This window comes from Microchirus variegatus, assembly GCF_963457635.1.
Source record: "Microchirus variegatus genome assembly, chromosome: 8".
Classification (NCBI taxonomy): Eukaryota; Metazoa; Chordata; class Actinopteri; order Pleuronectiformes; family Soleidae; genus Microchirus; species Microchirus variegatus.
In genome coordinates this window covers 12,504,646-12,524,919 of record NC_139809.1, presented here as the reverse complement: position 1 = coordinate 12,524,919, position 20,274 = coordinate 12,504,646, and positions in this window count along the sequence as shown.

The window sequence follows — 20,274 nt, the reverse complement described above, 5'->3', positions numbered from 1 at the left end:
AGCAACTTCCACAGCAAAATTAGGTGACAGAAACTAAAGCAGACGCTGAAATCTAATAAATATTTATGACTTGACTTGCAAAATGCCCAGGGGATGAAGGAGAACAGTTCCTTGAAGACTTGACTTGAGAGATCAAAAAGATACTTTCAGGGATGGAGGGAGTGAGGTTGAAGTGATAATGATAATGATGATGATGATGATGAAGAAGATAACAGGGTATAATAGGGTAATAATTAAGCTGGTGATGATGATGCTGACCTTTTATTTACATCTGTTTTATTTCATGCACAACCTCTTTCTCAGAGTGTACAGTAGAACCATATAAGGTTCTTCGGCTTGTCCTCATAAGAGAACCCTTTTTGGCTCCAGGTAGAACCCTTTCGGAGGGTTCCACCAAGAACCCTTTTAAAACCCTTCATACCGGAAAGGGCTTTTAAAGGGTTCTCTGGACCAAAATGGTTCTTACTGGAACCGTTAGTGTTACCAAGAACCCTTGAAAAACTATGAGGGGCCGTGTAAGCCATAATTCCTTTTTTACCTCTCACATACACAATTTTACCTCTCACATACACAATTTTACCTCTCACATACACAATTTTACCTCTCACATACACAATTTTACCTCTCACATACACAATTTTACCTCTCACATACACAATTTTACCTGTCACATACACAATTTTACCTGTCACATACACAATTTTACCTCTCACATACAATTGTTTTACCTCTCACATGTAATGTGTAAAAAAAATTAATGTGTGAGGTAAAGACATTTAATGTGTGAGGTAAAGACATTTAATGTGTGAGGTAAAAACCTTTCATGTGAGCAGGAAAGGGTTTTTCAGAAGCAAATGGTTCCAGGTAGAACCTCAGCACTTTTGGAACCCTTATTTCCAAGAGTGTAGTGATCTGTTGCTTCTGATGTTTTTTTGTGTGTGCATGTGTACAGACTATGGACTTGTAAATGAATAGCCCCTCTTGGATCAATAAAAGTGTATATACCTAGATCTGAATTAATGGTCTTTCAAAAATAATTACCAAGGGAAAATGAAGACAAAGTGCCTCCATAGAACACCAACGCCAATCATTTTCAGAATATAGGATATGTGTAAAAACATAAATAAACGTTAGTTTTAGGGTCTGAACATTTTCTTCACTTCACCGCCGGTCCAGTGTTGGTTTGCCATGACGGTAATGCACTGTTTGCAGCAAACCGTTGTAAATCAAACAAAGTAGTTATCGTAATTGCCAGAAATCTATGTTGCTATTAAGTTGCCACTCTGTAAGAGTAATCATTTGCATCTTATTCACTTAATTGCCTGGTGCACAAGCACAAACACAGAGGCCCTCTTATCTTATCTCCCCGTACGACAGTTTGTTTCTTATCACCTTGAGGAACTCGGCGTCATAGTACACTTTCACTTTGAGATACCTTTCTCTCTCTGCAAGCTTTTTTTATTATGTATATTCATCCCGCTGAGGTAATATTTACTATAAAGTGTGATAAATAACAGCTGCAAAAGTCCAGCTCAGTCAAAACTGTACACAACCATGTGTGTTTCTCTTCCTGAATCTTATCTGGATGTCTCACCAGACCTAGTTCAGTCATATAGCACTAGTCCAGTCATGCTGCCTTCAAGTTTATCTAAAAGTTGGATGGAAAAAATGTACTATTTACATTGTTGCTGCCAGCTGAGAAAATGGAAGCATCACTGTGTGTGTTTTTAAAACTATTCATGAGATAAATTTAAGTTGTTGAAGAAGCCAGCTGGGAATTTGACAATAAACCCTGTCTGCTGTGAGCTAGATAAGTTTTGATGGGTGTCAGTGTTGAAGGGATAATTCGTGGTTATGTGAAGCGTAGTTGGTTAAGGTAGTGACACAGAACCAGCGCTCGCTGCACTGTGCTGTGTGCATGTATTCCCAGCGTGGCCCATTTGCAGAGAACCGGCATAGCCAACAGGGACAGAGGGGGAAAAAGTGATTATAGCCACTCGACAAACGTGCCGCACATAATGAATTCTACACCTGCTGGAGCGTAAGATAATCTTAAGATCGTGTTTACCACTTTATCGCAGCGTTAGACTGGAAACTTTGTCAACAACTCACACTCCCACACCATAGTCCATATGCTAAACACACGTGTATTTATTGTTGGACACTGCAGCAGCGGATTAACAACACCAGTGTGCCAAAATGTAAAATCATTGATTTTTTTTTTCTGTGCACTTTGGTGCAAGGAGTGAGCAGTTTACAAACTCTAGTTTCCAGGTGTAAAAAAAAAAAAATCTCTCTTGGCTATTCTTCGCTAACGAGGATTGATGGGGTAGTCCGCTCTGGCTGCATGCCGTTTTATGACTGTTCAGGCCAGTTTAAGCAGTTAGCTATGAGGATTTGTGGAGTCCGATGTTCACTGAACCCTTTAGGCTCAAGGTTCGACTACCATGGCCCGGCAAGCTGGGGGCATCTGCGGTGAGGTCCTTAGCCCGCCCTGCTGAATCAGTGTAGCCGGGGTGTGGCGCTTGGAGCCAACACGTGAGAGTTTGGAGGATGGACGAGGGCCAGCGGTGCATGTCCACCCTACTGATGGACAAGCAGAAAGCAACCAAGGGATTACCGGCACCTATCCAGAGGCCCTGACACCCCCATAGTTTGTTAAGTGGCTGGTTGTCACACACACACACATACTCTCCGTGCTGTTCAACACCCGAAGAGGAAGAAGAGGGGAAAAAAACCCTCTTGTAAAACCAAGAAACTTGATGAATCTCATCTCTATTGATTTCTGAATCGATGCATTTCTGTCAGGTTGTACAGTACAGGCACTCCTGTGCTCTGAGAGTGTGAAAGCACCCGCCCGCGCTTTCGGGGCAAATCGGCTCCCGAACGCCGTCCAATCACGGTCCAGTCGAGAGGAACCTGAGCAAAGTGACTGTCAGCATGCCCGTGTGGTGATGGATGGGCCTCACTAGAGAGATGATGGATGACTCGGGCGGTCACGCTTGTTTCATATCATGCAGAAAGTGTAACTACGGTGGCGCCGCTGCTCCAGTGACCTCTGGTTGACCTGTGTCAAATAGAGAAGTCAGCCATGACTTTGGCTGCCTGCTGGATGGCACATACATACATGACAAAGAAATATTGTTTTTGCTGAAGTATTAAATATGATTTTATTTATTTCTTTAAAGCTTCTAAAATGACACCCAGTTGTAATTGATTGCAGGCTAATGTTTGTTTTCTTCTTCTGAGCACAAAACTTCAATAAGTTGTGCTAATTAAACACAGAGGAAGTAATTAAAAAGCCCACTATCTGCCGTGGACAGGCTGCACGTCTCACCGAGACGTGTGATAAATACAGAGGAGGAAATGACTCTTGTTTTGGTTTCAAAGACTTTTTTTTTTAGGACCTTGTCACAAAAATAATTGCATTCCTGGACAAAGTATTACTGACTACACATAAAAAAAAAAATTATTAACAACAAACAAACCAACATGCAATTAGATTGTGTGAGTAATGTGGGGTTTTAAAATAATTAATCATCATGTGAATAATTTAATTTTGCAATAAAAGAGCTTGTGTTTTCATTCCGGGAAAACGAGAGTTTGATGTGACAAAGCTTATTAACCTCAGCAGGCTCTTAGTGTCAACCTGTTGATGCCGTGAATTGTTTTGTCGAGGAAATGTTGCAGATTATTGTTTTAATACAGTAACTGCCATTTACTTTAATTATGCATTGTCCCTTACAGGCTTTCCATTAATAAAAAGGACTTACTGATTTTTACATTCACATTGACAAATGCAAATACACATATGCCTCTCGAACAAGTATTTTAATATCAAAGGGTCTCGATGATGAGATGATAAGAAAATGTCACAGTCTTATTAAGTAAGAAAGGTATTTTAAGATGCTTGCACGTTTCAGAGACCATGAAAACAGACACGTATCACACGTAGTGGCTGATAACTTGGTTTCAAGGTCTACCGTGGTGTCAAAATGTGAAGGCATCAGAACCGCAAACATGTTATTTCACACCGTGCCCCTCAGGTATGATGAGATGTTTTTTAATGACCTGTCAAAAACACAACGCGGGGATCACTCACGTCGTCTGCAGTAACGGAGCTGTAATCATCGTGATCAACTAATATTACGGTATCATACCATCACAATGTCATAATCCCACGTTTAGTATGTATATGTGTCAAGTTATTTATCCTATTTCAGCAGGAACTGAAGGCTTTCAACCAATTTTCTAACCAGAATCTGAAGGTGTAAGGTCTGAAATAACAAATTTGGATTTGGACACTATTAAAAAAAAAAAAAAAAACTTCTTTAATCACAGATTTATGATATTAGTAGGAACATAAGACCTGAGTGAACATGCAAATTCCTTCTTTGCCTGCTCTATTCTTGCTATTTCCTGTTTCTTTCATCATTTGGATCATCTAATGATTGATTTTTGAGAGAATCTCTAGTAAAACATGCAAAATACTATAGAAACCGTTGTAACTTTGAGGGCTATGGTGTTGCTTTTTATTACCTCAACATGTTTTGCTTGATGTCAGAATTTAGTCACAGGGAGTGATGCATGGCTGAAACAAACACAAGGGTGAACAACCCTTGGCAATGGTCTTATTCGCCTCTTTAGTGGCTTCACTCGGTTTGAAAAAAACTCCACGTTCCTGCTCATTTTAGTGTGAAAGAGGCTTGACCGATAGAGGATCGGAGCAGTGGATCAACACCTGTGTCCCGTGGTGTAAAATCATCGATTTTCTCTATGCACTTTGATACAGAAAGTGAGCAACTTTATCTTCCAGCTAGAAAAAAAAATGACATTGTCTAATGACAAACATGTTCTGGAGATATCATGGATTTAAGTCTGCATACATTTTTTTTCTTTCAGCTGGGAGCATTTACAGGTCAATACCTCATATACTCACACCTCAAAAAAATACAGGTCATGAATACACAAGAGGAGTGTTCAAATGTGCTCGTCTCTTGAACATGGTAAACAACCCCATTTGAACACACACACACACACACACACACACACACACACACTGGAGGAAGCATAAAGGCGGCAGAGAAGTGTATTTAATCACCTCTTTACACATTTGGGGAGTTTTGTCGGCTTCGCCAGCTGTGCCACATTTAAAAGTTACAAAATGACACGGAGAGGCGCCCGAGGCGGAGGGAACCAGATGATGCACTATAAAACAAACAAGGCTTTCTCTCTCTCTGAATGTGCCTCAGACATGATTGTTCCCCAAACCAGACTCAGATGGTTTCCATATTCCGCGGTCATTTTCTTTAATCCGCTCCGAGCCGAGGATTGATGGTGTTTACTCGCATCCCAGAGATCTGTGCAACATCACCAAATTTGCTTCAGACAAATATCATCGTATAATTAATGAATTAAGCCTCCGAGCGTCGTGTGTTTCGTTGAACCCACTTGCGCAAGGTAATGAAAAGCACAGCCCTGAAAACATGACTTTGTTGTTCTCTGTTTTGGGCTAAGTAGAATTTGAAGTTTATTGTTCGTCTATAAAACTCCACCACCGCCTCTGTTTCTGTTTCCTGGGGGATAATATGAATGTGTATGTTGTGTGGAGAAAAACATAAACAAAAGTTATGGCAGCAACAACTTTACTGAGTTCATATATGGTTAGTTTTACCAGCAGGCATTTATCTTCAGAGTGTGGGAAGCAATAATGGAATCTTACTTAAATTATAGCCGGGAAAGATTTTCTACAGACCTAAAAAAAACAAAGAGAAAAAGAAAAAGAATCAAAATGAAACTAACTGCAATAACTAGAAACGATCTAATGTCTCCCAGGTAATATCACAATTCCAATTTCCAGTCATGCAAGGAAAACCTTTGGTACGGTCTTGTGCAGCAGACACCCTTCATTCATCGCAGCATTATCTGGCAGTTGCTGTGAATTTACCTCGAGCAGCACGACTTTCATCTGGTGCTTCACTGTTTCCACCGTGAAACTCCTCTGTGTCATCATCACACAGGCTCTGCCCTCGAGCAATGTCGGCGGGGCGCAACCTAGAAATACAAATAAGATCTCTTCAAAACCTGGCTCCCACTGAGTCCAGGTTAGACGTACAACGTGTAGGTGTCTGGGCGCATTTGTGTAATTTTTTACTATATTAGCAAAGAAAAAAAAAAAAAAAAAAATCTTGATAGTGTAAACTGAGAAGAAGAGGTTGGTTTTAAGCTGACGGGTAGATTTTGGATGAGGGATGAAGTGATAAACCACTGCATTACACTTCCAAAAAAAACGAACTATCCCTTTGAGGTCAAGGTAAATGTCAGGTCCTTAACTCCATCTTTCTCTCACTGTCCCTCTCTCTCTGTGTCAGGGGGGATTTGAATGTTACTCTTTAAGGACAACCTTCAAATTTTAACCTTCAAAGGAAAGTTTACACAGAATAAGTGTGGACAACATGTGGGGTGTCTGCTGTATTCCCAGAATTAAATCGGATTGTGTCATGATCGCTGGACCCTGACCTATGAACTGTGTTTCACTTTAAAGCAGACATATTATACCCTGTTTCTCCAAGTTAAACGAGTTCCCTGGTGTCCGAATGAACATGTCTGTGACTTGCTTTGGTCAAAATAACTTAAGGATGAAGCACCACAGCAGTTCAATAAAAAAACAGCCCTGTTCAGAATGTTCGGTTTTGAGTGCCTGTCTCTTTAAATGCAAATGAGACACAGGAAACTACATCAGCGTCACTGAGTCTCCGGCAGCTAACAGCAGTTAGCATTTGGAAAAGCCATCATTTGCCGGCACATTAGCGTCATATTAAATGTATCCACTGGATATGTAAATCCTCTGAGGCTGGAAGTTTGTGTAGAACTCTGTGCTGCACCGTGCAGCCAAGAACAGAACGCTTCGCGAACTTCCACTCTTCCGGATACTATTGCCCTCGTCTGTGCACTCTCACGTTTTTTAAGGAACAAAGTCAACATTGCGTGTTTCATCTCCTGTGTACTTAGACTGAGGAGGACCACAAAAACATGAGTGAATCATCTTTTTTCACACTTTTCTTACTCATAGGGCCTCCAGAGTCCCAAATATAAGTGTTAAAATTATCAAAAAGTTGATTTAGCATATTATGTTCCCATTAAATTAGACTTTGTTCTTGTTTTCTTCTGGTTTCCCCCTCAGTGGATGAGCTGTACATCAATATACAATTATACAATAATAAATATTACCAAAAAACTAAAATAATATATATGCATGAAATAAGTATAAACATATGCACATATCCTGCTTTTGGTCTACGCCGGGCAGGGTGCAGCAGCTGCGGCTCAGGAGATAGAGTGGGTCACTTGTTCAATCCCTGGCTCACCCAGTTATTATGTTTTGAAGTGTCTTTGGGACATGCATACACTGAACCCAAAATTGTTCTTGATCTTCTAGAGTATAAATCTAGGCATTGGAACAGGATATACGAATTACGTGAAGACGAACAATGCACTGACAATGAACAAAGGGAAAACGAGCGACTTAAGAAGGGAAGAGGTTAACCCGGGACCAGGTGCTGATAATCAGGGAATAACACCAGGCAGACACTCAAAGAAATCAGACAGCACCAGGGTAAAGTCAACGACAGACAAACCGGAAGGAGAACCTTCACCAAAAAAAAAACTGGAAATGACAAAAAAATGGCTCCTGAAACCAAACACAACTAAAAAACTTGCCGATGTATAACAGTATGACTGTGTGTGCACTTTTGCCTGCAGCAGGACCACCCGGTCAGAACAAGGACCTTTATGCATGGAGTTTGCATGTTCTCCCAGTGTGTGCGTGGGTTTTCTCCCGGTTCTCCAATTTCCTCCCACAATCCAAAATGCAGATTTGGGGATTTGACAAATTTGACAATCTAAATTGAATGTAGGAGTGATGGACTGGCGGACAGTCCAGGGTGTACCTCGCCTCGTCAGCTATGTCTGCTGCGTTTGGCACCCGCAACCCTCATGTGGAAGATAAAGTGGTAGAAGATGAGTGAGTGACTGTGTGTGAATGGCAGTAAAGTGCTGTAAATACAGACTAAAAGCTGAGATAGGCAACACATATTTGGCATTATTAATCAAAAGTAATAACAATTCATCATAAATCATGTAATCTGATAGATTAATTAGACACTTGCACCTTGTCTCGGCTCTGTTTCCAGCCTTATTTGGGTAAATCTGGCTGTTTTGTCCCTATTATCCTTATTCTACTGAGCAGCTGTGTACAGATCCCTCCAGTGATCATCAGCGTCCGTTAACAACTGTCTATGCAGCGAAGCGATCTCAGGAAACAGAAAGAGAGTCAAACCATGAAGACAGTACAACATGTCTGAGGTGTTTCTGTGGTCATCTGATGAGGAGCTCATGATGGAGAGCTGCAATCTGAAAACAATCACATTTTTTTCCCCAGCAACCCTGCCTATATACTCCAGCCTTCACTCACTTCATCGCCCCTGTGTTACCACATAGTTGCAACAATTTGCATAATCATCTTTGATGTTTTTAGCTTTTTTGCCCTTGTCTATTCTTACCCTCTCTCTCTCCCTTTTAGCTACTTCATGGTTTTTTCCATTTTCGGCTTTCTCCACTTTTGGACTGTGTTGCTGTCGATAATTTTGCATTTTAATTCTGCCCATATGCTAATGCAATATACATATACAGTGAATTTCCATATATGACGTAATATATGTACCGACTAAGCAGTTTTCAAACTTCATTTCCCAGCCAGAAACTGCTGTCTAACATTGGTGAAAAAAAACAATTAAGTAAGGAATATTTAAATCTCAGTGAGTACCTCGATACAAACATACTTCAAGAAAAAGTGAACTATTACTTCATTGTAACCATATTAAAGAACCTGCTGTCTTTGAAGTATTTCAAATTTGAAGCAAATATTACATTATTATTATTAGATTCTAACAATCCATGCAAACCAAGTGACGACCTGTTGCATTTTGCCATTTTTTGGGCACTCAGGAGTGTAGTGCAGTCCTCCTGAAGAAGTTCGGAAAATTGATAATTCCAGGACTGCAGCCAGCATCAAAACCATAAGTGATGCTGAATTTGCAAGATCTGGATTTGTCTCACAGTCCGTTCTGTTTTAGCAGCAGCTCTTCTGACATGAAGCATACAAATCCAGTTGGAGCGATCAATCATTCTCCATCTATTTCTATACAGCCTTTGGACTGAGCCATAAACTTGGATTTCTAAATAATATATCAAGGGGAACTTGTAATCGTACATGGGCTTCAAAATCAACTGAACTATATTAATTGCATTCCTTGTGGTTCTTTTAATCAGCAGCTGAGTCAGAAACTTGCCCAACCCGTTGCCATTTTTAGCTCCCCCTGAGCTGCTTTGGCAGACCCACAAGAAAAAGCCGGTGATGGACAAAGGGCCAGTTCCATGCCTGGTGTGCTGAAGGCAGCCGGGTGCGACAGACCCAGGCTGGCTTTTACTTGGCTTGGTTTGACTTATTTGCTGATCTAAACAGAGGCAAGATGGCAGAGGGGGGAAAAAAATGCCAACACCTGACACAATTGTAAATGTGGCTCACGGCTGGGCTGCGCTCCAGAGCTGTCAAGGCCAATAACATCCAGGAAGTGTTCCTCCACTTCTGCTCTCACACACGTGTGTGCACATATAGAAAGATATTGTTGTAGGGACCTGACTTTTATTTACCACGACCACCTTTTTTTGAAGTCTAGTGTAGAGTGGATTATCGCTTCAATCATCGTACAAACCGAATCACTCGTACAAGTCATGTTTTGGAACCAAGTAGGTCATCAACAATCATAATGAACAAAATGTTAAAGGAGTAAGTCCATGTCTGTGTTGAAGTGTAGAGAATATTATCTGAAATTTCTGTTTTGTACAATTACAAATATTCATAGTACAGTATAAAGCGGCAAACATATTCTTGAATTGTGTCCCCCCCACCATCAGCCGTTACGTTACGGTGGACTCACATGTACACATCTGATGTTTGTTAGCCATCAGAGGTTAGCAGAGCAGTTTCTGTCATGGTCAACTACATAGCAAAGAGTTGCTAAAGTGACAGTGATGTGCGTCCAATGTGTTTGTCCACTGTTCGGTGGACTTTACATTTGCATTGGAGCATTTAGCAGCAAGCTAGATGAGATGCAGGGGACGGGTTAAGGTAAGTGCAAGGAATACACAGAATGTGCTCTTGGAACAGCCACGTCTTCTTGAAGATAGATTCCTGTTCTGGTAGCGCTCAGTAGGTCATTCCACCAGCGAGGCACAACACATGAAAAGAGTCCGGATTGTCTTGTGTTGGCCAGACGACAATCCTTTGATGAATGGAGATTCCTTTGGGGTATCATTTAAGTAGGTGGGAGCAGACCCACTTAGCACTTTGTAGGCTAGCATCAGTGATTTGAATTTGAGGCTTTGTCCAACCGGTAGAACAACCTTGTCCAAGATCTCTGTTTGGGCTGCACAGTGTTCGAGCGAGATATTAAACATGATTTGATTGGCTTTAGTGCAAGTGCTGCTTCATTTTCATCACATGATTTGATCGGAAAGTTGAACATTTGTTAACTTATCTTGCACCCGATGCAAGTATATATCTTGACCTATTGACCCACAGCCGTGTCCTCCAGTGTGGTCCCTTTAGTGCTTTCTCAGAACTCCATTTGTGATGTCTTTGGTGTTTGTTTTAATGTTTGCAGGATAAATGAGTGACTGGCTGACTTACATTTATGTCAGTCCTTTTAGGTATACATTGGGTTTTATAATTTGATGTGTTGTGTGTGTGTGGTACTCTGAGCTCAGATGACTTTGTCAATACGTCCTTCATCCATTTTTCTCGGGGGGTCTTTTGTCTAAAAGCTGCAATGTGCACGACACATACTAATGAACATCTCACGTAACACTGACTTTATAGCCACCTGTAATTAATGGATTAAGGACATCTCGAGAATGAAAGATAAATAAACTGCCTCAGGACCCGAGAGAAAAACAACCCATTAGCTTCTGCTGGCGCGGAGACATTTCTGTATTATTCAATGTGATCTATTCACCATTGTGTATGGTAAGAATCGTAAATAGGCTATTAATGTAGATATATAGGAAGAGTAATATATGAGGAAAGCCTTGAATCAAAAAGTTTTATTTTCACTGATTGATTTTTACAAGAGATTAAAGTGCAGTTCAAGCTACATCTTTCATCCAAAGGAGTTTCAGCATTAGTTTTAATGTGCTTTTAATATGTGTACTTTCATGAGACCAGTACAGTGTTTGGTGCAGCCTATTGGTGAGCCAAGGAATATATACACAGAGATAGTTTCTATCTAATAACATTCCGTCCTGTGCTGTTTCTCTCAGCATTAGCACAACCTGAAGAGTATATTTTAAAAAAAAAAAAAAAAAAAACTCAAGAAACAAGAGGATGTTTATTGTTAACGAATGATTTCATACAGAGTTTTAAGTGATACACGGCGAGGTCCTTGGCGACTAACACTCCGGAGGACATTGGCAGATAAACCATGTCCTCTGTCACTTGATACCAGGAGGATGCTGAGTGAGAACGAACACCGGCAGGGTAACACTTCCCGTGTTGAATCCCATGTGAGTGAGTGACAAAGTGGCGCAGATGGGCAGCTGTGTCCCAGGAGCATGGATTTTTTTTTTTTCAGGCCCACTTAGCACTTGGCCAAAATGAGCAATATAACAGGTTCAGATGGGGCAAGCACAGGAATGGGTATGATGAAAAAAATGTGTGTGCTATGTAAGCGGGCCGTTGTGGAGGTTTAGTGGGCTGGTGTCAGATGCTAAGATAATCAAGATGTGTGCTGAAAGCAAGGGCGGCTTGAACATGTGATCCTTTGCAAAGCCTTGTAAGAACAAGGACGAGGGAGGAAGGTGGACTTATGACTGTCAGCTGATAAGAAGGAGGCGATGTGTGTATTTTCTTTCAATATGTGTTGGTTCATCACTCCATCTGTGTTGTTCTTAAGCTTTGTCCGTTTAAGATGAGTGAGCATGCTTGGTCTAATTCATATTCACACACATACACACCTGGGAGTTACTGTATATGCTTAAAGCTCACATAGAGTTGGTACTGTTGCACATATATGTGAGTTATGGAGGTCTACTTACATGCATTAACTCATTTTTATGGTCAAAAATCTCCTAGTTGCTGTAAACGAGCCGATAGAAATCTCTCCTAACTGACGCTCTCCTCGGCCGCGGTGTTTCAGAAATAAATCTTACCCCCAGAAGACAGAGTGTGTTGTGATTGGCCAGCCAGCGTAGAGCCTTCCCAACGGTCTTGTGATTGGCCAATACCCGGAAGTGACATAATTAGCACACCAGCTCTCAGAAGCGCAGCTCCCCCCTCTGGAACGGTGAATGCACTGCTACTCATTATCAAAACATTGTTTTAACAATGTTTAAAAATAGCTTCGTCGCCGCAGTCCCTTTTTTACGACTTTGACCCAGAGTCAGAAGACACAGACACATACTGTAGTATCTGAAGATATGATTTAGCCATGTGGAGCTGTACATTTTAAATGTCAACTATTGTCCGTTTGTGTATGCGGTGAGTAAACTGACTGGCGGAGGGGAGCATAAATACTGCGCAAGTAAAGTGAGACGGCAGCGAAGTTTAGGTAAAAGCAGTTCTCTGAAACATGAGTGAAATGAATGTTGAAAGAGAACTTTAGATTAGGGATTAACCCCAGTTTTCTGGGTCGTGACACTAGAGGTGTTTCGGTGTTTCAGCTCTGTCTGCTATGGTATCTTAAGAAGATGTTTGACACTTTATTTCGGCCTTTTCCGACTAGAAACTAAGGTTTGTTAACGTTTTGTTAAGGTCCATAGACAAAAAAATACGTGTTTTTGGTTCATGATAACATGGGACCTGCTGTTCTGCTACGTTTGTGTTGGTAAAGCCAAACAGAAGACTACAGTGAAGTCACAGCAGTGGATTGAAAACTCCTGCTTCCTGTGATGTAAAATTGCAGATTTCCTCCATGGACTTTGGTGTCTGGAGTGACCATTTGGATGAGTGTTAGTCGTGACAGTGTCTGCGTAGCTCTCTGGATAAGGAGTTGAGTTGGTTTGATCTCCACGGGGTTCAACTATTTTTAATTTGTGCTGAGAGGCACTGGAAGGTACACTGCTGCTAACCAGCATATGTCAAGTGCATACTGTATGCGAGTGCCTCAGTGCGTAGAAGTGTGTCTGTGTGCAGCGCGTGCATTGGCGTGTTGGTTGATATGTATGAGCGAGCACCTGTCCTTGTAATGCCCCCCAGCCCTTCACAGTTCACTGGCTCTTTCCAGCTAATTTCCGTCCGGAGGCGTCAGAGCAGAGTCTTGATTATGCTCCGTAACAAATTGAAAAGAAGCCCTAATTTACACTTCAGCCTCCCTGCTTTAAAAAAAAAATCATCATCTGCATTCCTACCCGTACAACTAAAAGGTCACGCGGATTTTATCAGTCGTGTGCAGACGTTCGGCGCGCTCGGAAATGTTTGCAGAGTCAAGATGCAGATTCTCCGCCGTTCGTTTGTCCGTGTTTAACACCCCTTCTGGTGAAGAGCAGAAGTCGCAGGTCATTGCAATGTTTGTGGGAGGTAATGGAGAGGAAACTTCTCTTCCTCTTTGTCTGAGCTGCCCTACGATTGGTCAGTTTCTCCCCATTCAGGCCCAGCTTTCTCCGAAGCTGGAAATAGTATCAGGAGCTGCAGAAGTGGTGGAAAGTTTTTAATGACATTATTGATGCATCACACCAGGAATATCCTTCCTACGCCACGTTTAAGTTGTCAAGGCAGTTGGAAACAATGTCTATCTGGCGTCCAATAAAGAGAGATTTCACGGCTGAATGCAAAGACAAAATACCATCAATTTCCTGCCACTTTATCCTCCACATGAGGGTCATGGGGAGGTGCTGTGCCGAAGTCAAAATACCAGCTTTTTCTATTCAATGTTGAACACTAAACACTCTGATGGCCACACAGTTGGTGTAGTGGTTAGCACGCCTGCCTTTGCAGCAAGAAGACCCAATTTGCATTCATTTTGCATGATTCACGCAAAATATATGCTCTAATATCTCACATAATTATCCAGATTCTATACTTTTAGCGTAGAGGTTAAGGAGATGGAGATGTTTCTGTTAGGAGGAAATTGAAGTCTCCTTGTGTGTCAGCACAGTCGCTGAAGAGATCGGTGCAGAGGGTGATTGTGACATTTAATCAAATACCCCCTCCAAGTTAATCTCAGCAGTGGCTGTAATAAAAAATAAAAAAGAACTGTATGATGAGGCTTGTTGGCCTCACACTCCTTCCACTCTTATCTTGATTATGTAAAAAATTGTTGATCCCCGTGTCCTGGAAATAGGACTTTTATGGAATAGAATAGCAGATGTTTTGAAAGAAATCAATGGCGATGCTGGAGGCAAGCAAACAAAACCGTTTTGTATTTAGTCGCCTGTGATGTCACTCTCTAGAGCGAAGACAGACCAAGAATCTTATCAGACTGATAGTCATTTTTGCATCTTGCATGTTTGCAGGCTGTTTTGTTGTTTGCTTGAATAATTCAGGAGCCCCCTGCTTTCATCTCCCTTTAAATGTAATCAAGCCAGGCTGTAATTATACCCTTTAGAGGACCTTTCAACATACCTTCCAGGCACTTATTCGGAATTTGCATTTGTAATTCCTCTCTCTTCCTGCTTTGCTCCAGTGATTTGCGTAATAGCAATAAACTAAACATGTCTCCTCCTAGTGCTTCCAACAGGAAATCAATAGGGAATCGCTGCTTTTAATCATGTGATACTTTGATTGGGTTTACTTTTCAAGTGCGGACGACTTTTTCGAGCCACGCCAAGCCTCAGTCACCACAGTGTTACGGGTTCGGTTTCTACAAAAAAAACAATAATCCATCCATCAGCAGCCATTTGTCATGATGAAGTGTCCTTGAGCGAGACCAATGAACCTGCTCTCCTGCATGTGCTTCTCCTTTGTAGCATGAACTCATTTCTATGAGCAGAGAGAATACTGACTCAGGCGTTATTGTCAGAACGACGGTAAAATGAAGATGCCACCGGGGGGAATGTGTCTTTGAGGACCAATGTTCAGAGACGACATACTGTACTTTACTATATATGTGTCGTGTGGTCCAGAAAGGGCAAACTCTGGCTGAAGAAATGGCCTAAAAGTTGCATTTGTTAAAATCTGGGAGCAAATTAGGATAACCTGAATTGTTGAAGCAGCTTCCAGCCTTGCACTAATGAACAGACACGTTGACGTCATCTCTAAAACAGCATGTGTATCCACTGCTGGTGCAGTTTGAGATCCTATACGCTTCACTCAAGCTCAAGCAACCAGTCATTACACGGTAAATGAAAGAGAGTAAAAACAATATAGGGCTGGTTCGCAAATAGATCACAAGAATTAGAGATTAATTAAATCTAGGATTTCCCTATAGATATTCACTGTTTTAGTGAAACCAATTCATTTCCCTTCAAAGGAAATGTAAGAGGAATCCATGTGTTGTACGCTGCAAGCAACAAGCACACCCTCAACAAAGTTTTTAATTGGCTCGAGCTCATTATCATCTTTTATTTGCCATCTTTCCACTTTTTCTGTTGTTTTTTTTTATGTGGAAAATATAATGCATTCATTTACTTTTGGTCAATTTCTTTTCACAGCAGGCCACAGTTAATGTGCACGGAGGAGAGGAACAGGGCAGCTAACTGCTGGGTGATGTGTGGTTTATGGATGACTTCTTCCCCACTCTCAGGGAGTCTAAGTGGAGCTCCTTAAGGGCTGAATTACCCCGCGATCCCCTAATCAATTCTGAAAGGGAAAGAAAATTAAAACAAGTCCCACTCGTATGTTCCCCTCAACATATCCAAATGCTGGAGGTTTGCAGGTTTTTAAAATAAAAATAACTCTAATAAAAGAAATCTATGTTTGACCAGATATCTGCACAGAGAACAAAAGATGTGCCGTAACTGCGAATACATCACTATATAAAGATACTGTTCATATGTCAGTCGGGTCATAGATCACAACCTGCGGCAGATGCAGAAATATGTGAACATCTTCTGTGACCTGTATAAATCTCATCCTTTGGCATATTTAAAGTATTATTGTGGTATAATGAAATATGCTAATGCCTGCCTGCCTGCCTGCAGCACGATGGAGCAGGTAAATCTGTAATGATGACATAACAGCTTGGGAGGAATAAATGGGATTCATGGGAAATGAATCAGAGTCTGCAGGACTTTCAGTGTGACAGATGAGGCCGGAAAGTGGGTCAGAACCACGGGTTGGTTGGCTGAACAACTGGGCCGAGACACAACGCCCAGGGCAATGAATGAGTGTCTACTCCGCCACATTAGCATCACTGATTTTTTTTTACATTGTAGTGTTTTTTATTATTATTTCTAGAAAGACGGCAACCTACAGAGCCCCCCCGCTAAAAAAAAAATTAAAATCTTGAGTTTCAAAGTCGAAATCTCGAGTTTCCAAAAAAAAGTGAAAACAAAAAAAATATATATTTTTTTATGTTTTCATCATTTTTCATCTTTTTTTTCATACTTTTTCATCATCAAAAAATAAATCGGAAAAAAAAAAAATGTCATAATTTTTTGGAAACTCAAGATCTCCACTTTAAAACTCGAGATCTCGAGTTCCCAAAAAATATGAAAAAAATAATTTTTTCAACATGTTTTTTTTTTTTAGAAACTCGACTTTGAAATTTGAGATATCAATTTTCTTTTTTTTTACGTAATTTTTTCGTCACTTCGGGGGCTCCGTAGCAACCAGAGAAAAAGTGAAAGTACATAACGGACCGTTTTAAACGAACATTGATCGACAGCATGTGTGAAACGACTTCTGTGAGATCGGAACCGTCTGGGAGGCATAATGGTGCTCAAAGGATACCTGGCAGTAGCGAGGGGTCTCACTGAGATAAACCAATACGAGGTTCATGCATAAAACATGAACTGCTCAGTTTGGATGTGCCGTCCCTTAAGAGTTTTCGGTTTTTGAAAGGAACTCATTCATATTTTAAGTACACTGGAGGTTCAATTAATCATCGCACAGTTTAAGGAGGAAATTGATGAATATTCAGTTGCCGAGTGGAATGGCTTCTGACCCCGGCTTCTTGCAATGGTTTTAATCATATTCAAACATATTGCACTTCAGCTGCTGCGCGTATTCTCAAAGGAGCGACGCGGTATAGCAGTCAAGGTTGCACACTTGTTCGCAAGGAAACGTGCGGAATTAAAAACATCAGAAATCAGAAAATGTGACGTCTCTCTTTTTTTTTATTATTATTATTCTGACAGAAAAGGACATGAGAATAAAAACAAAAGAACTTGGCGTCAGTCTGGATATTCTTCCTGAAGCACAAATGAACTCAAAAAGACTTCAGAGGTTGAAGAGTTGAAGTATCTCTCGATGTCTGTGGCACTTGCACAGTTTTTCTATAGCCACTTACTTTTTTCTTTGGACTTGTTTTCTGCACTCAGGACACCCACATGCAAAGGTATTTTAAGACATAGTCGTCGTAACATAGCACGATGTTTGACGGCACAGGAGTCACGCTGGTCAAACTCCGCCAACACCGCTCCTTTTGTAGAAATATAGTCTTTCTGCTGGAATCTCCTTTCCACTAAACAGAGACAACAGCAGCATTATTGGACCAGTTTATTTGGACGTGTTTAGATTTCAGTTTTTTCAATGTCGATTTCCTTAAAGCCTCCTCCTTGTGTGTCTGATTCTTTATTCCCTGCCTTCCTGTTTGTGTCCTGTTTCCCCTCATCTGTGATTATATGGCCGGCTCTGATGTGCTTCACCTGTGTTCCATTATCCCTGGCTCCCTGGAGGATTTATTCTCAACCATTCTCAACCCCGTCGTCTTTGCTGGATCGTCTGTTTAAGTTCACTGTTCTGTTACTGTGTGTTCGGCGCTACCTCCTCTTTTATTTCCCCACAGTACTCCTGGTGTTTGTTTATGCAAGTTTGTTGTTTCAGATTTCTGCTGGTGCCACTCGTTCTCTCTAAGTTTGGATGTCACTGCAAATATTCTTCCTCGTTGCATGAGCTCAGGCAAAAAACACTGAGGTCTATGACTTTAGTCAAGGCTTTAAGTTTAAGTTAAGTACATATAGGGTTAGGGTAACCCAATTACAAAAGACACCCAGTAATTTTGCTTTAAAGCTCACATAGAGTGGTCCTGTTGCACATATATGTGAGTTATGGAGGTCTACTTACATACATTAACTTGTTTTTATGGTCAAAAACCTCCTAGTTGCTGTAAACGAGCCGATAGAAATCTGTCTTTTCTGACGGTGTTTCCCAGCCGCGAGATTTGAGACTCAACTCTCACACCGGCTTCCCAACTTCCCAGTCTTGTGATTGGCCAGTACCCGGAAGTGACATAATCAGCACACCAGCTCTCAGAAGCGCAGCTCCCCCCTCAGGAACGGTGGATGCACTGCTTCTCATTATCAAAACATTGTTTTAACAATGTTTAAAAATAGCTTTGTCACGACTCTCCGCCGCAGTCCCTTTTATGACTTTGACCCGGAGTCAGACCCAGAGTCAGAAGACACGGTCGCTCGTGAAACACCTCCACAACGGACGTTCTTCTTCTTCTGTGGTTCAATGTACGCAACTGGATGTGCCCGGACTAGTGCCCGGAGCAGGACGATCTGCTGTTCCGGAGAACCGCTGTTTACGTAACCGGACCGGGTTTTTTCAGAGATCTCGCTGAGCCCGAGATTACAATAAAACACAGCGTTCTCAGCAATGGCTGAACTGTTTGTTTTGAACCTTCAGGGCTTCTTAAACAAGTTAATTACGCAGATACACACTAAAAAACAGCGTTAATTGGAACTTCCGATCTAGGTCCCCTTTAAATAAAACAACGTTTTGTGAGACAGAAAAAAGGTGCAGAAACTGAGGTGCAAAAGGACAGGTCAAGGTAATCTTGTTTTTTAACAAATGGTTATAACCATTTTTACTTTACCATCACACATACAAGGGAAGCGGAGGAGCTAAGGGGGATTTAGCTGGAAGATTGAGCAGAATGAAAATACGTTGGACTTATTGGGCACGTTAATGACGAGCTAAATAACGAGTCGTCCAACTAAAATGGATGGACAATGATCTGCCCTGTTATGGATAAATCAGGGCACTACTAATCTGCTTACATGCACTATCACCCTTGCAAATTAACCAGGAATTAAATATGCACTGCATTATGCCTTTGTGCACAGGGACATTTCAGTGGGTTTGGTTTTTTAAAACGAGCCAGTGAGAATCTCCAGACAGCAATTTAGCACTTTGGCTCCCCTGGCCACGCTGGCTGGGAAATTATAGAGCTGGGGCTGTGAAACATTGAAAGACGGATCCTCGCAGAGTCTCACATGGCTGCCAGGACCTCTGAAATTCAGAGTCTAATAGCTGGAGGAGACTGCGTTTTTGGAGAGGTGAGGTATCATCAACCAGGACAAAATGGATAGATAGAAGAGAATGGTTACAGAATGCTCAATGTTCACTTCCAAATTTCGACTCGATTCTGAATTCTTTCTGTGTTATTATCCCTCCAGGATGAAAAACGGCAAAGACCAATATGCTCTGTCAGTGGTGTCGAGAAGACACAAAGACACTAATAGAAGATGTCATATCTGTTTTTTGGACCTGTGCTTTTTACCTCCTTATTCCAAGCTGGAGTGCTTTTGACTGTTGGCTGAAGTGAGGCATCTCCAGTCAAGGCCGATCGTCTATCGCTGCATAATGTTACAAACAAAACAATCACTTCACTGCCTGTCTGTCAAGTCAAGTACTGCCAACGTCTGATTTCCTTGCCACCCATGCCTGATTGTGGATAAAACACAAAACACAATAAACTTAGGTAAGAATGAGACCGCTGAGGTTTTTACGATTTATTTGCTATAGTTATGATGACTTTGATTTTCAAATGTTTTTTTTTTAATCCTTTTTGTCTTTGTCATACCTGCAAATGTAATAATATGCATAATATGCTGATATTTTCAACAGCCTTATCTTTCCCCTGCGTCATTATGCCGTGGAATTTCCTTCTTCATCATATCTGCATATTTGATTTGGCAAAGGACGCCCCCTCCTGACTCAACCTCCACATTTATTCACAAGCGGCTGGGTTCATCTTGCTTGCTCAGGCGTTTGCCTCCAAGGCTTCTAGACGCTGACGGTATTGTCAAGTACCATTAATGCTGTTGTTA